Genomic DNA, 9,563 nt, shown 5'->3' with positions numbered 1-9,563 from the left:
TATTTTCATATGAATCGGAGTTCCTTCAGACACTTGTTAAAAAACAAGAAGATCAAAGAAGCCAGGTTATTTAATTTCACTTTCAGATATATTGATGATGTTCTTTCCATTAACAATCCGAACTTTTCTGATTGGGTTCCATTAATATACCCACCAGAACTAGAAATTAAAGAGACCACAGACACGGCTTCCTCCGCCTCATTTTTAGACTTATACCTCGAATTTGACATACACAGTCATCTCAGTACCAGAATCTATGACAAACGAGACGATTTCAATTTTGAAATTATCAATTTCCCCCACCTTAGTAGTAATATACCAACTTCACCTGCATATGGAATATACATTTCCCAACTTATTAGGTATTCAAGAGCTTGCAGCTCCTATTCAGACTTTGTACAACGTCACCAGTGTCTGAGCAGAAAGTTGATGAACCAGGGGTATGTCAAAGAACGTCTCGTCCTTTTTCTAAAAAAGTTCATCGGAAGATACCCAGAACTTGTTGATAAATATTCTGTATCAACTTCACAAATAATACAAGATGGTCTTGAAGTATAGATTTTGCGTACTGACGTTGGTTATCATCCTAATAACGCGTTATAGTGTTATTTTATTAGTCTTTATTAATATTGCTTGTACATTTTTGAGATATTCTTTTGAATTGACTCTATGGTTATATAAAAACATCATGCTTTGAACGACAAAATTATTTCATTTACTTAAATTACTCTTACTTATGGATTTTTACATACTATGAATGATAAAATTATTTCATTCATTAAAATACTTTAAATTTCTGTTAAGTCTGTTTTTTATTTTATACATTTGACGTGATATTGTACGTATGTATCCCATCATACTTTGAACCACACCTTATTTATCTATTTTTATTACATTTACTGTTGAGTCTGTTGTTTGTTATATCATGGAAGTATTATATTGACAGGAACTCCAACAAGCGGACTTCAAACGTTTATAGTGCGATGCCGCAAAATCGTTAAGTATCTGTTAATTAACTCAACATGTCAATGTATGCATGGGTTCCGATCAAATTTTTGGAACCTCGTGAATGATCGTAATTACGGAACATACCGAAATAACCGGATGCGTACTTAATTGTCAAGGAAATGACATTTACCGACCATGTGAATGACAAATATGTCAGTTTTTACGGGTATTGCTGCTTAAAAACAAATAAAAAGAAACGAAACGAAATCCCCGCGACTGTTTTCACCAAATAAAAAAAAAGAAAAACTAAAAAACTGAAGAGTAAAAAGATTTCAGTTTAAGTTGCAATCAATTTTAAAATAGTAAGATTTTTATTCATGAGAGGGCCGACCGTTGGCTAAACACGTGTAACAGTTATATACATGTTAGGCTTGCAAATCATAAAATCCTCATGTAAAGTAAACGGAAAAGTTTTTATCAGTAATTATTATCGTGTTTTACTGCTAACTTTGACAAATATTTTAATGAAAGAATTTCCAACAAAAATTTAATCAAAAAGTTGGCCGGGGGGGAGGGGGGTACGGGATTAAAGAGCTCTGATCCGAAAAAATATTAAATATTTTGATTTATTGTTTACTGAAAGTCCAATGGCAAATATTTCATGCAATTAAACAAGAAACAGAAACATAAAATGCTTAGCATACGGCGTATTAAAGATGTTTCAGAACTGTTAAGCACATTTTAAACACATAAATAAATTCTTATTTGGTTTCCATGATAAAAAAAATAAACTGCTTAGGGCCCATCATGGTGATCTATTCAAATGCATCCAGAAATATTTAAAGTCATCTTTTAAAAATAAATCTGTCAGACGTCAAAGTAATGTCGGACTATGTTGAATGTTTAAGGTTTTGGAATTATCATAAAAGGTGTAACAATTCATCTGCATGTCTCGTAACCTGATATTGCTATGTAGAGGTCATCACATGCGTGTAATTATTAACCTCTTTTAGTCTTTAAAACATATTTGATAAATAAGTTAATAACATTTTACGATATTTTACGATAGAGAAAACCATAAATATTTGTGTTACACTCGATAAAAGTTTTCAATCTTTAACTTAAAATTTGAGTTATCTGGCAATATCTGGCACATTACACGCGCATCCCATTATTTTCTGCAAACACTCTACTTCAGAATCATGTAATTTTCATAATCCGATATTTCCCGATTTCCAAGTTCCAATGATTAAAACATACTCAACAAAACTAAAAATAAGCTTGCCCTCTATGCGAATGCAGTTAATTTTCTTATGTTATTCTGTTAAATGTGGAGCGATTTTTTCGATCTTTTCAGCTTTGTTCTTCATTTATTGAACGGACACAGGTGTTGTTATTCATGTGGCGATTCATAAATAACCACGGGAGTTTCCGTGTTTATTTACATTGGTAGGTAGATAAGACAATCGATATCAAATCACGTGATGAGACCAGCTTCAGTTAAAAGAACAGGCGAAGGCGGCATCGCAGATACCCCACAAAGGAGTTATCACGTACTTGACAAACTGAGTATGAACCTTTTATTTTCTTAAAGAAATCAGTGGGATGGGAATGTGCTAATTTTTCGTTGGAGTTCCTGTCAATATAATACTTCCATGGTTATATCAACTTGACTATGCATGTATGTATACCTTCATACTTTAAACGACAAAACTATTTTTATGTCTACCTGTGCGAATTTCAAACGCGCAATTTTACACCAGCAATGAAAACCTTCTATTCTTTCCGAGTAGACTTTATATAGATAAATTAAGTGGTATAAGAAAAGCAAAATGAGTATATTTAATTTGATGTATGCCTTTTTGTGCTTCTTCGTTACATTTGTTGTTTTTATAGTGATGCAAGTATGTTTGTTTTGTTCATACTTTTAACGACAAAATTATTTTTATGTCTACCTGTACGAATTTCAAACGCGAATTTTTACACCAGCAATGAAAACCTTCTTTCCTTTACGGGTAGACTTTATATACATAAATTAAGTGGTACAAGAAAAGCAAAATGAGTATGTTAAATTTGATGTATGCCTTTTTGTGATTCTTCGTTACATTTGTTGTTTTTATAGTGATGCAAGTATGTTTGTTTTGTTCATACTTTTAACGACAAAATTATTTTTATGTCTACCTGTACGAATTTCAAAGGTAAACGGACAGAAAGTCACAGGACAAAAAGTCACAGGACATAAAGTCACAGATTTGATAGGACAAAAAGTCACAGGACAAAAAGTCACAAACATTTTTTGACAATTGTTTAAATATATAAGAGAAATATCTTGAAACATTTACTTTTTAATACATATATTCATATTAAAGTCAATGAAATTTATCTTTTTACTTGAAAAATGAAGATTTATTTAATTTAATCATACAAAGGACATATTTCTTGGCAGTGCTATGAAGCCATTTAAGTGCCAATCTACTTTGACATTTTGTTTTCGTAACAATTATTTGATCATATTTGATATTTTTTGGATAAATTTTGCTTATAAAGTTGGTTAATATACAATACTTCAAGAAAAATACAAAAATGTTTTTGTAAAATGAAGCATTTTTATTCAAAGAAAATAATCAGAAAAAATTAATTGTGACTTTTTGTCCTGTGACTTTTTGTCCGTGACTTTTTGTCTGTGACTTTTTGTCCTGTGACTTTCTGTCCTACATTCATTTCAAACGCGCATTTTTACACCAGCAATGAAAACCTTCTTTCCTTGACGGGTAGACTTTATATACATAAATTAAGTGGTACAAGAAAAGCAAAATGAGTATATTAAATTTGATGTATGCCTTTTTGTGATTCTTCGTTACATTTGTTGTTTTTATAGTGATATTAAGATGATAACACAATAATGACTGCTGTACCCCTATTTTTGACATTTTTACTCTTTGAGTATGTTTGTTTTGTTCATACATCGTTGACAATGTAATGGAATTTGATGCGACTGTCATACAAGTGAGAGGTTTAGCTAGCTATAAAACCAGGTTCAATCCACCATTTTCTACATTAGAAAATGCCTGTACCAAGTCAGGAATATGACAGTTGTTATCCATTCGTTTGATGTGTTTGGACTTTTGATTTTGCCTTTTGATTTTGGATTTTCCTTTTGAATTTTCCTCGAAGTTCGGTATTTTTGTGTTTTTACTTTTTTCCACCATTCAATAAAATTTACATATGAATCCTCTATGGAGAAAATTAACTTCCTGGATACTACGAGTTACAATAAGAACGGAACCATTATAACGGACCTTCATACCAAACAAACGGACAAACATCAATTCCTTTCTCCTAAAAGTTGCCATCCTTAACACTGCTCCCGTGGTATCCCATTCAGCCAGGCATTACGAATCAAGAGAATATGCTCTAATGAAAATACGAAAGATGCTCGACTTGGACAACTTCGTAAACATCTAGTTGTTCGAGGATACAATAACAACATCATTGATAGCGCTTTCGAAAGAGCAAATAAAACTAGTCGCCAAGAACTTCTTGAGTACAAAGATAAAAATAAAGCAGCTAACAGAACACCCCTTGTACTCATTTACCATCCTGATTTTAAAAATGTGTCATCCATTGTTCAGAAGCATTGGAAAATTATAGAAAATGATTTAAATCTAAAAAAAGTATTTTCATCACCACCAGTCATGGCCTTCAGAAGACCTAAAAACATCCGTGACAAATTAGTGACTTCTGTATTAGCAAAGCAGCCTACTCCATCGCCCGGTTGCTACAAACAATGTGGTCGAAGGAATTGTTTGTGTTGTAAAGCTGCCAATACAAGCAGTTCTTTCATCAGCTCCGTTACTAAACAAAATTATACCATCTACTCAAATTCCAACTGTAAAACGGAGAACTCAATTTATATATTAACATGTGACACTTGTTGCATTCAGTATGTGGGAGAAACAATGGACAAATTTAATATTCGGCTTAATAACCATCGTTCATCGTACAAAACCAACAAAAACTGTCCTCTCACAAGACATCTTCGTTCAACGAAACATTCTTTTGAAAATGTCACTTTCCAAATCATAGAAGTCAACACCGAGTGGGACACCACGGCGAGAAGGAGAAGAGAAAACTTTTGGATCCACCAACTCCACACTTTAGAACCTGATGGTCTAAACGAAAAAGACGAAAAAAGATACAGGAAAGATAAAGAATAATTTAAAAACAAAGCATCGTCCTTTTTATCCCGTAATATCGGCCAATGGACGTTGCTAATTTCAACTACCAATTATGTATTTTTAAGGCAGCTTAATCCAAGAGCAACATATACATGGAGCTGCAATTTTTATTTTTTTTTCAAGGCAGCTCAATCCATATTCAACATGGACATTGAGCTGCAAAATTTTCTTATTTTCAAGGCAGCTAAGTTCAACATATACATTGAGCTGCAAAAGTTTCTTATCATCTACATCCGATTTCACCTGGATAGATGCACGCTTGATAAAGCTAGTTGGTCTAGCGAAATATTGCGTTTATTTTCATCATATTGTAAATATTTTAAACATTCTTATATTTACATACAATATAGTGTGTTAAAATTACATTGTTAGGCAATCTATAATTTTATTTGTGTAATTGAATTAATCTCTGTACTGATTAATCCACACTTCCATAGATTTGTATGTCATGTGCTGCTATTTATAGGCACTTATATATATATATATAATGTGATGTTTTCTTAACGTTAAAATACCTGGGGGAGGGGGGTGTGGGTCGGAACAAAAACAAAACAATAACTTTCATTTTATTTCAGGAATAGATGAATATAGTCAGATTTTAATTTCGATTGCTGTTCAACTGTGTTACCGAATTGAAGGACATATCCCTTCATACAAATACCCAAAAACAGATAAGCAAATTAATTGCAATTAAAATTAATTTCCTAAATTCCATAAGAAACAATTATCCCCTTTACTATACGTACAAATTCATATATTTTGATTTAACTTTTTTTTCAAGCATTGATGCATTTTGTTTTAAAAAAATGCAAAATTCACATTGTTGCAACAATTTGTTATGGCAATGGATGTCAAATCGTCTTGGTTTGACGAAAATATGTTCAAGTTGTAACAACAGCTACTCACTAATTTAAATTATAACCGATATTGGCCAAGAGAGTAAATCCAGTACCAAGAATGTTGGCCTTTCTTATCGTTTATCATCTATACGATTTTTGTTGAAGTTGACCATTCTCCTTCATGAGCCAAGGCCATTGCTACTTTTCTTACCCGACTCAATTCAAAATTGTGCATTGAAATTTTTAAAATTTTGTAGCTTTTTTTTTATATCGAAAATGACATTAGATACAAATTAATCATTATGTTTGCAAAACATTGCAAAAGAAAATCCTGTAACCTCATTATAAAATTTTTGACTTTCCTTCGGTTTAATTTTGTTATTCTATATATTTATACTTACATCCTGGTTAATAAATGGCGCGATTAGACATACACATGTGACTACAATTTGGTATTGGTATATTTGCTTATTATAGTTTATTCCTTTGGAGAAGTTTTAAATAAAGTAAATACATTGGGTTGCGAAATACACATAACCTCTTAGTAGGACGAACCGCTTGAAAAGATCACATTTTTGATAATATGAGGTGAAGAAATTGACATAAAATAATCATACTACTTTCTTTGGATGCTGAAAAAAATCCAAAACTCATAAGATTTTAATTTTTCAAAGATCCGATTAAAACCACAGTCGTAAATGCATCATATATTCCTAAAATCAATGTTTCTCTCCGTGAAAAAGCGTGACAATAAAAATCTTATATAGATGTATTTTTTTATTCAAAAACATGTAAAAAGAGTAGTGTTCTTGGTGTCTCAGATGCTGCTATCTCCCCATTCCCCAGCACTCAACAACATGGAAGCTTTTAAACGTGGTTGCGTATACTATAGAGTTAGAATGTAATTGAATTTTTAGATCCATGTTTCAAAATTAGTTCTTCATTTTATTAATAGAAGAGGGCAAAGGATACCAGAACTTATTGATAGAAAATAAACTAACAACGACAAGGCTTAAAAAAGAAAAAAAGACAAACATACAAATAAGAGTACACAAAATAGAAAACTTAAGACTTAGCAATAGGAACCCTTCCAAAATTGGGGGTGATCTCAGGTGCTTCGGAAGGATGAACAGATCCTGTTCCACATGCGGTACCCATGTTGCTGTACAATATAAATATGAATTACACAGTCATTCGTTTTAGTAACTTATAAGTTGAAATAAATTGATATGGTCACTTTTGTCTTAGATTGTCGATATGTTTTACTTAGCATTACATGAATGACTTCTAATGACGTCTTGACGCTGTACCAGTTTTTATGTGTTCTGCTTGATATGTGAGAGAACATGGTTTATTGTCTCACCTGCATTTAGCGTCATAAAATGACATAATAATGGGTATCAGATAACGGCGACGGTGTAAACTATTCATTTAAGGAATACAAATCGTTTATGCAGAAAACTTATTCAAATTATTTGCACATTGATCAATTACTAAGCATAGCACAGTTAACCACATTATGATGAGTATACGTAATCAAAGGTTGTACGATAACCTGTAGGTATTTTCATCTTTGTTCTTTTGGTCTCAATGGATACTTTCCCTATTGGCAAGTATATATCTCAATACCATACTTTATATTCGTTTTGTTCTTCAATACCTGGACGAAGAAGGTCCTTAACACTTGCGAAAGCTTCTACAGTCAAATCTTTGGTTTATTAATCAGTCTTTTGAGGCCGAATGCGGCCGACTTTGAGTGATTTTGCATTGTATGTACAAAGGAAAAACGCTCTTTAGACGAAAACACAAATTGAGAAATCGGGAAAAAACGAAGAATCGCCAAAATGTATATCGTTATTTCGCGTTTTTACGATTTTACATTTCGGATATGATATGTTTTTTCTCTAACCCAGGATAATAAAACTGCGTTTATACAGTTGTTATATGGTGGCTACAAGGCGAGTAAGAGGTATCGATTATGTAGAGACCTTAATTATTCGGGTTATGTTTTTTTCAATTCCTTAATTTCATGTAAAACATTTCTCAACGGCACATGACAGTAGTGTTAGTATATGTAACACTATTAAAAAAACGAACATAGTTTGAAGTATTTGATTTAAGATCTAAATAAAATATCACAGTTGTATTTCTTATACCTCAAATATATATTAATGATAGTCTGTAAGTAAATGTTCATGTTAACCTTAAAAAAAATCATTGTTAATCAGTTAAGGGATGATTGTTTAATATTTTAATAGATCTACGACATACCCTGTTGTTGTGTCATAATCACAAGTTTTTGAGTTAAAAAAAAAGGATTCATCTTTCACGACTGTCATTCGTACGTCAGGATGTACAATCCTTTCTACGATTGTTTATATACTAAAGAGATCGTTTCATTATTTTATATTCCTCGTCGTATGCTCGTATTCTTTGACTGTCCCTGTGGTATCTTTCGTCCCTCTTTTACTAGAAATAGCGTCTGAAATTAGTGACTAATATAGTCTTAAGTCTGTTTGATTTCGAGCATTACATGTACGTGCCCGAGTCTCCAGATTTGTGTTGTGTCTTGTATTGATCGTTTGAGTGGAGAATACTGCAACTGATTTTAAAAAGTTTGTTCGTGCGTTGTGCTGCTACGCCACAGATAGTTTCAAGTCAGTAGCATGACAATTGTTTCCATTTGTTTTTAATTTTTCTCGGAGATCAGTATTTTTGTATTTTAACTTTTTTTGGCGACGTAAACTACAAACAAATGCTTAATTTTGTCCATCTGATGAGTTAACCTTTTTTGAACTGATTTTTATAGTTTGTTCTTATGTTGTACTGTTATACCACTATCCCTGTTAAGAGAAGGGTTGTGATCCCGCTAAGATGTTTAACCCCGCCACATTATGTTTGCATGTGCCTGTCCCGAGTCAGGATCCTGTAATTTATTGGTTGTCGTTTGTTTATTTGTTACATATTTGATTTTCGTTCATCTTTTGTACATAAATAAGGCCATAGTTTTCTCGTTTGAATTGTTTTCATTGTCATTTCGGGGCCTTTTCTAGCTGACTATGCAGTATAGGCTTTGCTCATCGTTGAAGGCAATAAGGTAACATATAGTTGTTAATTACTGTGTCATTTTGGTCTCCTGGGAGAGTTGTCTCATTTGCGATCATACCATATCTTTTGTTTTATATTTCAAAACTAATATTTCTGTCATTAAACTTCAAGTACTTAGATGACTATAATTGAAAAAAAAACTTTTTTTTAAAATTAAGTACATGAAAACAAAGAAATTCCTGCTTTTGACGGTTGCCAGATATTGATTTTTGACGCTACACTGCACTTTCACAAAGTTTAATCAAACAGATATGTTCTTATCTAATTAAATGTATTTTCTTCTGTTTATGACGTCTTAACATTGAAGCTGTTGGATGTGTAATGATTGATATCTGGAAATACCCGATGTATTTATAAGTCAAAATTTGGTTAGCTTTCAGTCACTATAATAGAAATAGATTTATACCTTATGTTTGTTGTCTTTTTGGTC

The sequence above is a fragment of the Mytilus trossulus genome, chromosome 2 (assembly GCF_036588685.1).
Source record: "Mytilus trossulus isolate FHL-02 chromosome 2, PNRI_Mtr1.1.1.hap1, whole genome shotgun sequence".
Taxonomy (NCBI): Eukaryota; Metazoa; Mollusca; class Bivalvia; order Mytilida; family Mytilidae; genus Mytilus; species Mytilus trossulus.
Note: the sequence above shows the minus strand (reverse complement) of the source record.